Here is a 15,573-nt window from a genome sequence, read left to right as displayed (position 1 = left end):
GGTAAGCTTAGATTCCTTTATCTTTTGTGTATCTCCTTTAGGTTTTTGCATTGTGGTTATATAAAACAACAGGTTTACATAAAATAACTTATATCTATAGCAATCTATTTTAAGATAACTTTAGTTTGAACGCATTCTAAAGTTCTACATATTTAGTCTCCCTCCCCATGTTTTGATGTCACAATGTGCCTCATTTTAGCTTGTGAGTACATTAACAAATTGTGATTATATTTTTTCTACTTTTGTCTTTCAACCTTCATGCTAGCTTTATAAATTAACTCACCTTCTTACATTAGATGATTCTGAATTTTGCTGTATATTTATCTTTCCCCACTGCATTTATGCTTTCATATTCTTTTGTTACTAATTACCGCCTTTTGTTTCAACTTAAAAAAATTCCTTCAGCATTTCTTGCAAGGCCAGTCTAGTGGTAATGAACTTCTTTAGCTTTTGTTCATTTGTTTGGAAAATTCTATCTTTCCTTCAATTCTGAAGGAAAACTTTGTGGAATAGAGTATTGCAGTTTTTTTCTTTCAGGACTTTGTATATATTGTGCCATTCCCTTCTGGCCTATGTTTCTGCTGAAAAATCTTCCAGTAGTTTTATGAGGGTTCCCTTGTATGTAATAAGTTTTGTTTTTTTGTTTTTGTTTTTTTTCTCTTGATGCTTTTAAGCTTCTCTCTAGTCTTTAACTTCTGACACTTGAATTATAATGTGTCTTGGTGTAGGTATCTCTGGGCTTCTTGGGTCTGGAAATCTATTTCCTTCCCCAGATTAGGGAAGTTTCACCATTTTTCTTCAAATAAGTTTTCTGACACTTTCTCTCTCTTCTCCTTTGGGACCCTTATAATGCAAATTTAGTCCATGTATGCTGTCCCATAAATCGCTTAAGTAAATCTTCACTTTTTTTTTTTTTTTTTTTTGCTCTGAAAGGGTGAGTGCCACATTCCTATCTTCAAGTTCACTGATCCTTGCTTCTGCAGCATCTAGTCTGTTTCATTGTATCTTTCAGTCATTGTGTTCTTCAGCTTTGTGACTTCTATTTGGTACTTATATTTTTCTCTTTGTTGAAATTCTTACTTTATTCAGTCAGTCTTCTCCTGAGGTCAGTGAGCATCTGTATGATGATTATGTTGAACTCTTTATCAGGAAAATAACTTACCTCCATTTTACTGAGGGCTTTCACTAAGGTTTTTCTCTTGCTTTTTTCCATTTGGAACATATTCCTCTGTTCATTTTCCTTAATTCTCTGTGTTGGTCTAGGCATTAGATAAAACAGGTAAGTCTCATGGTCTTGAAGGAATGGTCTCCTGTAGGAGATGAAACTTATTGTTCAACTCTTCCCTAGCTCTTGGCTGTCTCTCAAACTTTTTTGACTGTTTGAGCAGCATCTTTTATTTTTAGTGGTTTCCAATATTTGAGGGAGTACTAAGAGCTATCAGTGTCCAAAGGGGAGGATCACAGTCACCACCTAGATTCAGGCTGATTGGAAGCCAGACCATCAAGTGGCAGTATTTAAAATATAAAAATATACCTCCTTCAAGAGAAGGCTGGGATATTAGCATTTCTGTCTATTCTCTCTCTTCTGAACTTTGGGGTGATAGCCAGTGAAGAACTGTTACTTTGCTACTGTCCTGTTAAACTCATAAACATAAGCCCTTCTGGCCACCAGATCCATGATCTCAAGGGATGTGTCCTTTGGGCAGCAGACACAAAAGCTGGGCTGCCAGATTTATATGCAACACAAGCTCCTTTCTCAGAGACACCAGTGACCTGGAGTGGAGCAAAGGGAGAGTACAAATAGGGTACCTGTCATCCTCCCCAGTCTCTGGAGAGGACTGTAGTCACCCCTAGATATATATTTAATTAGAAGGCTGCTCTTCAGGCCACAGCTATGAGGATAAGCTAATATCCCTTTTTCACAGGAAGACTGGGCCCCTCAATCTGTTGCCTCTATGCTTTGCCCTACAGGTGGTATGTAAGTTAAGAACTCTTTTTCCATTGGTTACAGTTCTGTGAGACCTGTGAGTGTAAGCCCCATTGGTCACCAGAGCCAGGTGATATAGAGGTAGCCCCTGGATGACAGGTGCCAAAATCCGGGTGGCAGACAAGTGTGCAAACTGCTTTCCAGTAGACACCAGTGACCTGAGGTGAGGCAGGGGGAGAATGCAAAGATGGGACCAGGTGGCCTCCATCGGTGGAGAGTATTTCAGTAAGCACCTAGATGTGTGTTAAATTAGGTGCCTAAGCCTCAGGCTGATGGTTTTAGATAGGCAAATAAGCCTCTTTTACAGAATATCTGGGTCCTTTTCAGTCAACTACCCCTGTGCTGTACCTTAGATTCAGATTCAGGCCTGTGCATGGGAGCCCTTTAAGAACTGTTTGAGCTCACTATAGTCTGTGGGCCTCTTGGATCTAAGCCCTATTGGCTTTCAAAGCTAAATGTTTTGGGGGCTCATATCTACAAACTAGAAATTATACTTCAAACTCCCTTGTAGCTAGGGTTTTAGATATAGCTTACCAATGAGATCCATTTAGGCAAGGTCCACAAGATGGAAGTGGGGTAAAAGCCAATGATTTACCGTACTGCTTTTTTCTGTGGATAGTCAGAGAGGTTGGGTCTTTCTGAAATGGTGTTCCGATGCCCACTCGCTAACACGTAGATGCCCAGCAGCAGTTGCATAAGTGCTACAGTGGCCTAGTGATTGCTACCCCTTGATTTTGGCACAAGAAGCAGCTCCCCTGATTGCTGGGTTCCTCGTTACTGCTCTGAGGGTCATTCCTAGAGTACTTCTTTGTTTTGAATCCTTCCCTACTTCAAACAGCTAGGTTTTTGTTTCTTATAATTGTATTCTGACTGGTACTGCCTTAGGAGAAACAGCTTACAAAGGAACAGTTGAGGTGTATCTAAAGTAAATCAGAAAGTTCCAATTATAAGATTGAAAGCATTTCAAAAAAACTTGGCCACTGACATTCAAACTTTACTCTGGCTTCCAGCAGTTGGTCAGTGGGTGATAACTGATCAATCATGCTGATAGGAAGTATGGCAAGATGCAAGGAGCAGAACCTTTGAAGTCCAACAACAGTGCATAGTCTAGTGGGTTCACAGTTAGAGCTATAGTTTCCAGACATACTGGCAAAAGAAAGGTAGCAAAATTAAATAAGAAACTGAATCCCTACATAAAGACAAAAGTCCCATAGTTATTACTAGAAGTTTAGTGTCCCATGCCTGGGAAGTAAACCCATGCTAAGCTAGACCAGGTGGATAGATTCATAGCCTAGTAAAAAGAGAGCGCAGCCTTTAAAAGGCAACAGTCCTGAGGTCTTCCATCAACTTTGCTGCTTACTGACTGCTTGACCTTTAGCATTTCTTTAGTTTCCAAGCTTCAGTTTCCACAACTGCAAAATGTGAATAGCAACACTTTGCTTACAGGGTTGTTTCATTAGAAGTATAAATAAAGGATACAAAGCACCTACACTGTCTGGCACATAACAGGTATTCAAAAGTGCCTATGAACTATTATTCCTTCAGCTTTTAATTTAAAAGTGAATCCAGTCTTGTTCACACAGAAGCAGAAATTTAAAAATAAGAGAATTGAAACAGAAGAAAGAGAAAAGTTAAATAACAAGATATAGAGCCAGAAGGGCTAATATTGTCTCATAGGCCCTGAGACACAGGCGAAAAGGAAACATTCTCCTATGGTGAGAAGAAAGGAAATAAAGTAGTCTGGAGCCACAAAGAATCTAGGGCAGGGCCCTCCTGCTGCATTAGCACTGGGTGACTGTAAAAACATGAGGTTGGCTCTCAGCAGTAGAGGTATGCATAGTGGTTTCTATTATAATTCTGTTTTTACTCAAAACTTGCCAAAAATTTTCTTTTGAGGTGAAACTCTCCAGTATTTTCTACAGCTCAAATTGATTATTTGAAGTAGCATTGGAAGAAAGTACAGGCATGCTTGTTACTGAAATGCAAGGAGGTGGGAGAAAAGACACAATTTTGAGTTGCCGCTGGTATAAGGGTAACACCATGTTGAATTGTCCATATGAATCATTAAAAAGAAATTGCATTTTTCTATTGAAATTCAGCATGAGAAAAGAGCTTCACAGTGAGAAGTTGCACACTCCTTTTAAAGTTGTGAATACAGACACTGACTAAATACTGACTAAAATATCTAATATAAACTCCATGAGGGGTAGCAACCATGTTCTGTTCATTCGTGCCAGCATGGTTTAACGTACGTCGTGTCCACAGCCTGCACACATGCTTTCTACAGCCAAAACATCACAAAAATAACTGTTCATTGAGTTAAATCCATTAAACTATTGGTCAGCGAAACAAAATCATGCAAGCCAAGTTTGTTTGTGTATAGACAGATCTAGTCTTCTAGTTAAATTTACATCACTTTAAAAACTGTTAAAATAGCATAATGTACGCATAATTATTATAAACTCTTTATATGTGGATTTAACTATACTTGTGGGAATGACTATGTTCCATAAAGTTCAGTCTTCATCTGGTGCCACTTTTAAGAGTTTCCCTGGTCAGGCATGAGCTCCGGACACACAGGTTATATGGATACAACTTTGAGGTCCAGCTTAATTAAGACTGTTTTTCCATGCAGACTTTTTTTAACAGATTAGAAATTTGGGAAAGAGGCACAGATATTGAGCTATGATGGTATTAAGTATCTGGTTATTGGCACTTCAGTAATCTCATTGAGACAACAAGGAAGTACTGTAAAATCTCCACTCGACCTGCCGTCATCTCACAACGAACACCACCAGTCACTAGAACTCTATCATCCAGTCTTTCTTCTCTCCTTTCCCACTACTGCCACTCCAGATTAGGCTCTCATTAACTCCTTTCCTGGAAAATTTTGAGTTTCCAACAATGCTCACAAACCCATTTCTACACACATACCACAGCCCTACTTAAAATTATTTTTCCTGACTAAATTCAAGTCTCCTTCGTTTGTTAATCAAGGATGTCTATGACTTGCCAGTTCTCTTCCCCAGTCATGTCCCATGCGTTTTCCCAGCTCTGCCTTTGCCTGGATTATTACATTCACTTCGAGTTCTCTGCCACCTTTCCACATGTTCAAGTTTTATGCTGCTCTCAATTCCAAGGCCATTTTCTCCATAATCATACTCATTCCTGCAAGCAAATGTCATTTCCCTAACCCACAAACTTATGTCACATGTTATTTATACATATTTACTGATTTATTAAAGGGGAGGGAAAAAATTTCCTCTATCCTTCATAGATTTTCCAGTTTGGGGAATTAGACTAGCCAAAGATAGGTTAACAAGAGAAAATAAACAGAAGTTTATTAGCTTTTGCATCACAAATACACACCTGGGAGCACGCAACAGTGAATAAACCAGAGGGGATTTTAAAACTTGGATTTATCTTAGGCTAAACAAATGTAAAGGGGTTTGGGGCTTCTGGGCTAGGGAGGCAGTTAAGGGAGGGTGACCAGGGAAAGTAAAGTAAATAAGAGTTGTTTACTTAGGTTTGTTATGCAGATTTAAGCAGATAAGAATTGTTAAGAGTTCTCTCCCTTTCCAGTATAAGGAAGAGATCTCTGCAAATGAAAATTTCCTTTACCAAAGGAAAACTTATGCTCTGTTTTTAGAGCTTTTCCTGCTTCTTAGGTTTCCAATGGCCGTTAGCTCAAAATAATCCATATGTCAAAGGGGCGTATTTGGGGGTGGCATATTCTGGTACCCTTCAGCACATATCATTCATTACCTTAGTAATTCATTCCTTAAGAAAACATCTGATTTTGCCTAACATAACTATATTTGGATTGTCCTAACATAGATTTAACTTGGGAAATTTTCTCCTTTCTGCCACAACAAGACAGATGTTTTAAAAGTGGGAGGAAAGAATAGGAAAATAAATAAATAAATAAAGCCCACCTCTTTCAGAAGAGGCTGGGTGAGTGGCTAAGGGTGGGGTACACTCTATACACCAACTCATTTCTTCCCTCAGCAGAGAAATGCACTTGGAGTCACTAAAAGTTGCCTTACTTGACAAATACTGGTATAACTGGGTGGCCCCATTGTCCTTGAAAAGAAAGAAGAACAAAGGCTTTTATATTTCTTAGTTTAAACTAAGAGCAGCCCCAGGATTGGGAAAGTGGGCTTGGAACCTGGGAATTGGCAGATGCTCATCCCAATCCTGCCCCACTCTCTACAACTGTGGAGAGGGAACAGGATATGCTCCATCCCAAAATATGCCTTTTTGGCATAAGGATTATTTTGAGCCGGTTATTTTTGAGAGACAGTAGAATCTCTGAAAACAGAGTGTAAGTTGCCCTTTTGTAAAGGATATTTACATTTATAAAGGAAATTGCCATTTGTACGGGGGTCTCCCTCTCTGTATCTGAAAGAGAAGGTGACTCTAAATCTCCAGAAACTTTAATTATTTTTTTTATTTTATTATGTTATGTTAATCTCTTAACTGTGGAGAAAGGCAACAACTTAAATCTGCATAACAAGCCTGACCCTTATTACTGCACTTTTCCTGGTCATCTCCCAGAACTGGCCTCCCCTCCCGAACATCTTTCTTTTGTCTTTAACTGAAGATTGTATTTAAGGTGGTGGCATGGACCATTTCAGTTAGTTTTACTTGGTTTTCCTGGGTCTCTTCCATGTATACAGAAAGTATACATGTTACCAAACTTATTTTTTCTCCTATTAATTGTTTATTACAAAGCCAGTAGGGGGATCTCAGCCAAGAACCTAGAAGGGTAGAAAGGAAATTATTTTTCCTTCTCCCTGTCCTGTGGCCTGGAAAATAACTGTCAGTGAGGTGAAAGGTTTTAAAGAGGCATAATCCCAATGCACCTGGCAGTGATTTTAACAGAGGACCCAGCTTAGTCCAGGGCCTCACAAGTCCCTGATGACCCTGCCCAGAAGCTTTAAGAGAGGATAGTTTTAGCATCCCTGAGGACCTCAGGCTCTGCACCTCAGAATTGCCAATCTGAGGCATCTATTCATTACCAGGGCAGCGTTGGGAGTCTGGCCCTGAGTGTTTAGCCCTAGGGGACCTGTGGAAAAGGGATTATTTTGGATTTGCTGTGATTCCTAATAGATGAAGAGAGAGGTTCAAATCCATCATGGGATAAAATGACTAATGCAATAGCAGCACCCCTAAAACATTGAGGCTGGGGCTACCCCAGTTACAATAATAAGACTGCGTGAGTAGATGGTCTCAGTCTTATTCAGAGAGGGGAATAGCACCTTGTACACTATTAATTTTTACTAAATAGAAGTTATATAGTTGTGTTTTGGTAATTGACATTTTACTGTCTTACACATGCAATTCATCTCCCTTGGACTTCTTTCTAAACAGTGTAAATGACAGACTAAGACAATGCAAAGTTTCTTTTTGATGATTCTAAAACATTTTTACAGTCATCTAATAAAGAATTAACTCAATATACATAAAGTAGCATTCTAGATACTAGAATAACAGTGAAGAAATGCCACAGCCCCTGTGGCTAAGAAACATGCAATATATTTAGAGAAATGTTCACCATTCACACATGCAACTTCTATTAGTGAAGGAAAAAAAATTAGAACCTGCCTGTCTATCCAACACCCAGCTAGGCATGGGGTGACACAATCCTGTCCTCAAGTTAGCAACTGAATAAGTTTTAAAAAATCAATATATAATTATAAATTGTGATGAACACCATGAAGAAAACAAATTATATAGAAAATAACCACCTCCTTTAGACTGGTGAGGGAAGTTCTCCATGAAGATGTGAAGTTGCAGCTGAGACCTGAAGGTGAAGAAGTAATCGTTTTTGAGAAGTTGGCCCAGACAGATAGAACAGTGTGTTGAAGGCACAAGGTGTAAGACATACCTTCTAGATAAATCAGTTAAGATATATAAGGGCATAAGCTATTATAGTGATTAAGATATTGAATGTATTCTTTTTTTTTTTTTTCAGTTTTTTTTTTTTTTTTTAAGATTTTATTTATTTATTTGACAGAGAGACACAGTGAGAGAGGGAACACCAGCAGGGGGAGGGGGAGAGGGAGAAGCAGACTCCCCGCCGAGCAGGGAGCCCGATGCGGGACTCGATCCCGGGACTCCAGGATCATGACCCGAGCCGAAGGCAGTCGCCCAACCAACTGAGCCACCCAGGCGCCCCTTGAATGTATTCTTTTCAATGACTATCTCGTATGTGAATATGATGAGCAAGAGACAAAATGATTAATACAGATATAAAAAGTTCCTGTTCTCCTGGATCTTACAGTCGGGTGAGAAAGATACTGAGCATGCATTTACAGATGTGATGAGGACCATGTGATGGGGGTAACATGGATATGTGTAACAAGTGGATTTTACCAAACCTAGAAGACTGAGGTTTCAGTCTTTGCTTTCTAAGCAAATGACATTTAAAAAAGGTTTTGAAAAATTAGTATCAACCTGGAAATAAAAAGCTACAATGAGAAGCATTGGGTATTTTCATATTATAGGGGAGCACAGATTCAGGGAGAAACCCAAATACTGTCCAGCTTATTGGGTGAAAGCCATGAATTTTTGTGACGGAAAGGAAGGGGGCCATTACATGAGTTGAAAAGAAATATTTTTCTATGGGGTTAACAAGCTAAGCTACTCTGGGTTATGTGTTGATTGAGTACTGGTTTTAACTACTGGTTTTATCTTTAGAAGGTCCACAAGTATCAGTCTTATGATCAGAATGTCCTTTCTCCTGCTGACTCTCTAACAATTGCCATTTTGCCTAGTCCAAAGGTTTTGGCCCACTTTAAACAAAAGATGGGCAAAACATTCTGGCTCTATTTTAGAAATGGCTCCAGTCCGGTCAATTTCTCCCAGTAGGTATTTTCTGAGAAAAGAGTTAAAGCCTCAGGAGACTGTCCAAGAAGAGGGAGAAGTCCAGGTCTGTCGGTTAGGGTTCTCTGGAAGTAGAGATAGGTAGATCTGTTACTTCAGAGGAAACAGTTTACAAGACTAAATGGGTATTTTAGATTTGATGGGTGATAGAGAAGGAGGTATTGAGACATTGAATATAATACAAAAAGGATAAATTGCTAGTCACGGCTGGCAAAAGGAAGGAGCTGAAGCACATTGAGCCTGTGCCATTAGTTTTCCCTGAAGACTTTTGCATAAGAATTAGCCTTTCTATTCTTGTCATCGTTAGGATTTTATACTTAATCCCCCTCTTCTACCTCTGAAACTGTGCTATTAATGCATTTTAGTTTTTTGTTTTGCAAAATTGCTGTCAGTAACACCTTTGGGTTCTCTCCATTGTTTTTTTTTCACTCAGAGTTGATATGTCTTGGGCGGGACGGGAGGGGGGAGGGGGGGATGGAGGTTTTATGAAAACTAAAGTATGTCACAAAACAGGACACAGCTTTCCCCCCTAAGGCCTCTAAATTTTGGATTCTGAACACTTATTTTACTTTCCTGTCCACAACATTGGTCAAGCATGAGAGCAAGGAAAAGGCATTCCTTCACTTAAAAGCACAATTTGTGGGAAAGAAAGACTAAAATATGTTTTTCTAGAGCCTTTACCAAATGAAGTGAAGTCCATATGATCGCTAATCTTGTTTTTACTGTTATGTTCGTGGATTGCATTGTCAAGTACTTTGGTTTTATGATTTTAAAAATTGTTTTAAATATATTTTTATGACATGTCAAAAAGTCCCATGATCTAATGGACATATAATTATATAGAAGTTAAATTAGCAAAGCTAAATGCAGCCCTGTAGAAATAATGTACAGAAATCCTGAGCTCCACATCTCATTCTCTTTGAAACTGTCCTACCTTCCCTGGCAGTCTTGGTTACTTTCCGTACTCAGCCCTTTAATATGGCAGTTATAATTACTGTTCACATACCCATTTCCTTCACTAAACTGAGTGACTCAAAGGCAAAGAATGTTTATTTATCTTTCTGACCACAGAACTTTAGCTATAGTAGATACACAAAAATATACTTGTGTAGGAACAAATATGAGTAAAGTTATTAAGACATACTACTGAGGTTATCAAAGATTGGGGCTTTTTAAAAATAGCATGTATAAAACTTTAAAGGGGGAAGTTCATTTAGAACCCCCTCCCCTTCAGCCCAAAACTAAGCCAATACCCAAATACCCCCTTGGCCACTTTGACACCTAGTTCTTGTAAATGTTTTCCTTCCTTCCATGTATTCACTCTCATAATCCAGTGAGTCTAAGAAACACAGCCATGTTTAAACATCTGGGATTCATCAGGCCGATTCTGTTAATCAAAGTTCTGAAGATCAGTTCCAGATGTTGCCTAACTAAAGTTACATAAACATTGTTCACATTTTTAACTACAATCAGACCTAACTTCCCATATCTTGAAAGTAACTTAATTTGTATAGGTAGGAGTTATACTCTGCACTATTTTTTTAAATTAACTCCCAGCTTAATACAGAGATAAGGCTGATAGATCTTCCCTAGAAGTGAATGAATATCAATAAAAATTCAAGATATATTTTTGGAAATCATACATTTAATCACATTAGCTCAAGGATTCCATAAGACAGGAAGACAAATTAATACTGTCTGAGTGTCCACTATGTAAGGGAGGAAAAATAATTTTCCCTTCTAGGTTCTTGATGAGACCCAACCCCTGTAATAAAGTACAGACTAACAAGAGAAAAACAGAGTTTAATAACATATACCCCTCCTGTATATATGGGAAATACCCGGAAAACATGAGTAACTCCTTGCAATGACTCAAACCACCACCTAAATACCATCTACAGCTAAAGACAAAAGATATTAGGGGAGGTTATCAGGCAAAGCAGAGTAAATAAGGGTAGGGCTGATAGGAGTTTCTAGAGATTTAGTCAGCCTTCTCTTCCTGGTTCAGAAAGGGAGACACCCTTATAAATGAAGATTTCCCTTATAAATGTCAATGTCTCTCACAAAATGATAACTTCTACTGGTTTTCTCCTGTGGCTGCTGTGCCTTAAAAATAATTAGTTCAAAATAATCTTTCTGCCAAAGAGGCTTATTTTGGGGCAGTACACTCTGTTCTGCTTTGGTCCTATCTTTGAAACTTCCCCAATAACTTTGATAATTCAGAAGCTGAATTGATAGAGTGTTCCATATCTCATTGAACCAGTCTTTTAATCTTGAGAATAGTTAAAACAGTTAAACAGTTGCTTTTTGTTTCTGGAGGTGGTGTGGCAGGTGGGCTTCCAAAGTTAGGTCTATAAGGTACAATCAATAAAGTACTTAATAAGATGCAGTTCTATGGGGGAAAAAAAAGATTAATGGTTAGAGTCGACAATAAACCCAGTCCGAGTCATGAGAGCAGATAGTTTAGAAGATTTTGTTGGGAAGGAAGAATTTTATCTGCTGTTCAAGGTGCTTCTGGCTGGACTAAGAACCAAATTGACAGGAGAAAATCAACTTTAGTTTTGGTCATGAAATTCCAAACACAGTTGGGCACCATGAGGCTTATATGATATCCTGAGCTAAGGGGGGAGGTGGGGGGGGCGGGGGGGTTGAGAATACAAAGGGAGGATGGCCATTAACAGGAAGGCAAGAAGAGATGTTTGGAAAACAAAGGTTACCTGCATAAGAGGGGAAGTTTCATTGTTTTTTTTTAAGATCTTATCTATTTTTTTGACAGGGAACACATGCAGTGAGGAGTGGCAGAGGGAGAAGCAGGCTTCCCATGGAGCAGGGAGCCCGATGTGGGGCTCGATGTGGGGCTCGATCCCAGGACCCTGAGATCATGACCCAAGCCGAAGGCAGACGCTTAACGACTGAGCCACCCAGGTGCCCCAGGAAGTTTCTTAGATAAAGAGGAATCTCTAGTAATAGCTCTCTTCCTGATACAGGCAGGCAGTTGAGGAGGAGGTAAAAAGCTTTTCCTGAATCTGCTAGGTTTTGATTACTTTTAACTCAAAAGAGCATTCATGCCAAAGTGGCCCATCCTGGGGCAACCTGCCCTGGGCCCCTAAGTTCCCTCAAGTTCCCTCAAATTTCCCTGAAATTTAGCTCAAGTTTTACACCTTAAAAGTGAATTGGTAGATTGTTTCATCTTGTTGAACCAGTCTTAGTCCTGATAATGGGTCAGTTCAATTAAACTCATTTGAGGAGGCGGTGATGCAGTTATGTTCTCAAAGTTAGGCCTTACTGGTTCAAGTAATCAGGTATTTAATAAGAGGCATTTATACAGAAACAAAAGAAAAACAGTAGCTAATGATTGGATCAAATTAGAAACCAGTTTCCGAGTGCTGAGAATAGCCAGTCCAGAAGATTTCTAGATGTCAAGCTTAAAGCATCTTTAGATAGAGTGAGACAGGCAGTTTGCCAATCTGACAGATTTTCCTGGTTTGTAGTTCAAATGTCTCTGGTGATCTTTTGTGTGGCCCACAGAGCAACCGGCATGAAGACTGCCTATATGTGAGCTGTTGTGATTTTCCTGAAGTTTACATCAAGTTATTCATATTTAGTTTGCAGAGCTTCAGGAAAAAAGGAAGTGTCAGTTCTCAAATATATCCAACTCAGAAACATGGGAAAAAATTTGAAAATATTCATTTGGAGAGATATAGCTAGGCATTGGAGGAAACTAGAAGAAATTAGGATCTAGTCTAGTTTATAATGGACATTTTACTCAGGTATGTTATTGAAACATTTTTTCTATAATCACACTCATTTCTACTAAAAATAGCCAAATTCATATTAATTTGTGTGCAAAACAAATCTAGTTTCAAAAAACCTGGGTCTCATCATTTACATAAGTGCTATAAGAAGAGCAATTGACTGGGGCACCTGAGTGGCTCAGTCAGTTAAGCGTCTGACTCCAGCTTAGGTCATGATCCCAGGGTCCACATCAGGCTCCCTGCCCCTCCCCCCATTTGTGTGTTCTCTCTCAAATAAATAAAATCTTTAAAAAAAAGAATAGCAGTTGAGCATATAGGCTCTTTAAAACCTGCTTTCCTGGAACTTTTTATAAGAAATCTCTAGATTGAACTTCTAACAGCCTCTAAAGGCCAGAAGCCAAGCCAAATACTTGTCCTCAGACTTTACCTGCAATACCTATAGATTTGGGTGAAATCCTCTTTTCTTGAGTTCCCCCAAAATATCCCTATGTTTTTATATCTTCTTTACTCACCTGGTAAGACTGCTGGGAAATCCATAAGCTAGTATCACGCTGCTATTTACAAGGGCTTTATTAGCTCCATAAAGTCCACCTCAGTTCTTTAAAGCTGTCTGGTCATACGTGAGTCTATGCATCTTTCTCCCAAATATTCCATTCAAAGCCTTGGTAATATAACCACTATTTCCAATAGTTTCCTGTTAGAAAAAAAATGGATTCTTGTTGAACATATGTAAATTTATTGCCATAAAAATATAAGAATACTAACAGTTTCAAAATTCTGGATTCTGAAATCAGGTAGGGATAAAAGATAAATGTTTCAATTAGAGTATACCCATGTAAACAATCAAATTGCTGTAAGTCAGCTTAAAAGAAAGTTTTTTTAAAAGATTATGGTTTTCCAGATTAAAACATTGCAATTATTCTCTTCAGTTTATTTAGTCCCATGTTATTAATTCTTGTTCTGTTTGAACCCAATATTTCCACTAGTTCTAGAAATTCTTATCCAGTTTGGTTTGAGCTTAAGGTTATCAGAAACCTATTCTCAGAGTTCATTTAATATGCAATAGCATCAGTAAAACAGTAACTGACAATACTTAAAAATGGCCCTGGCTAAAAGATCTGATTAGAGTTCATTATAATGCAACTGACAAGGAAATTTGGTTACTTCTGTAACATACAACACACTTCAAGATAATAACATCCTAGGACATCAGATTTCTAGGAGTTTCATACTATTTTTAGGACACTTATTTTAATAATATATCTACATAAATATAATGTAAGAGGATTTAGTAGCATTTATTTGACAATGCTTTCCATATATTTTAAGCTAATTAGGCTTATTTGATATGTTAATTTCTTACGAATTTCTTTGATTTTTTTGAAATGTTCCAAGAGCTCTCAGGAACACCTCAGAATGTGGCCAAACATCAAAAGACTTGGACATTTGATTAAATAGGATTATGTCATTATGAAACCAGATCTAATTATCCATTTAACCCAAATGACAATAAAAGATATCAAAGCCAAATACAGGTTATAGTTTTGAGCAAAATTTAGCTCTTAGACATAGGAAAATATGTTGCCAAAACACAGAATCCTTGTTTTCTGAGGAGGTACCCTTAAAGGTAAAGAAAAACATGTTTACAATTTAAGAACAGATCAGTTCAAGAAAACTTTTTTTTTTTTAACAAAAACAGTTTTAATTTTGCATCAGTGTACTTTTTTTTTTCAAGAATTTATTTTTTTGAGGGGTGCCTGGGTGGCTCAGTGGTTAAGCATCCGCCTTCAGCTCAGGTCATGATCCCAGGGTCCTGGGATCAAGCCCCGCATTGGGCTCCCTGCTTGGCGGGAAGCCTGCTTCTCCCTCTCCCACTCCCCCTGCTTGTGTTCCCTCTCTCACTGTGTGTCTGTTAAATAAATAAATAAAAATCTTTTTAAAAAAATTTATTTATTTAAGAAAGAGCACAAGGTGGTGGGGAGAGGGAGAAGCAGGCTCTCCACTGAGCAGGGAGTATGACGAGGGCTCGATCCCAGGACCCCAGGATCATGACCTGAGCTAAAGGCAGATGTTTAACCGACTGAGCCACCCAGCTGCCCCTACTTCAGTGTATTTTTAATATTAAAATTCATTTACTTGAATTTATCTTAATCTTAGGCAGTATTGACTACATATAAAATTCCTTTCTAAAGATTCCTTTTCCATAAATCTGCAACTTTCTATCTTATATTCAGATATTGTACTAAGGTTTTCCTCAACAGAAGCGTATTCCCACCCCACTCCCCTTTTTTTTATCCATAAAGACATCATACTTTCCTTGCACACAGAGTTGTTTCTCTTAATAACTGTAGGGGCCAAGGGCAGATTACCCCAAGATGGGCCAATTTGGCATGAACACTATTTTGAGTTAAAAGCAATCAAAACCCGGCAGATACAGAAAAAGCTCTCTCCCTGGTCCTCAGCTGTCTACATTTACATTGGAAAAGAGGGCTGGACCAGGAAGAGCCTATTAAAAGAGATTCCCCTTTACCTAACAAACTTAATCTGCATAATATGGCAAACTTTGTTTTTCCAAAACATCTCCTTTCACCTTCCTTATAATGGCCTTCCCTTTGTATTCTCAGACCCTACCCCTCTTCTTAGTCATGATGGTTCACTGTCTATGGAATTTCGTGTCAGTGTGGATTTTCCATAAATACACCTATTAATATGGATTTTTTTTCCTATTAACCTGTCTCATGTCAATTTGATTCTAAGTCCACCTAGAAGGACCTTCAAGAGCAGAGGAAGGTCTTCCTCTCTGACAAATAATTGTGAACTGTTTGTTACACTAGTATTCTTTAGATTAGCAATTTTTAAATACATTTCCTAGGGGCACCTGGGTGGCACAGTTGGTTAAGTGTCCAGCTCTTGGATTTGGCTCAGATCATGATCTTATGGGCG

The 15,573-nt window shown here is 38.5% G+C and overlaps 1 long non-coding RNA gene across 2 annotated transcripts in view; it reads right to left on the bottom strand.

Moving 5' to 3' along the window:
* Positions 1-15,573, bottom strand: part of LOC118015117 — a 123,280-nt gene that overhangs the window by 23,528 nt on the left and 84,179 nt on the right. For both annotated transcript variants that reach the window (XR_004680533.1, XR_004680532.1), the window contains 2 exons: positions 13,143-13,324; positions 7,738-7,793 (listed from right to left, as the gene is read on the bottom strand). This is a non-coding gene — a long non-coding RNA (uncharacterized LOC118015117). The remainder of the gene's footprint in view (positions 1-7,737; positions 7,794-13,142; positions 13,325-15,573) is intronic.

This window comes from Mirounga leonina, unplaced genomic scaffold, assembly GCF_011800145.1.
Source record: "Mirounga leonina isolate KUSES-001 unplaced genomic scaffold, KU_Mleo_1.0 Mir_165, whole genome shotgun sequence".
Taxonomy (NCBI): domain Eukaryota; kingdom Metazoa; phylum Chordata; class Mammalia; order Carnivora; family Phocidae; genus Mirounga; species Mirounga leonina.
The sequence above is the reverse complement of the archived record's forward strand: the minus strand, read 5'-3'. Positions and strand labels throughout refer to the sequence as shown.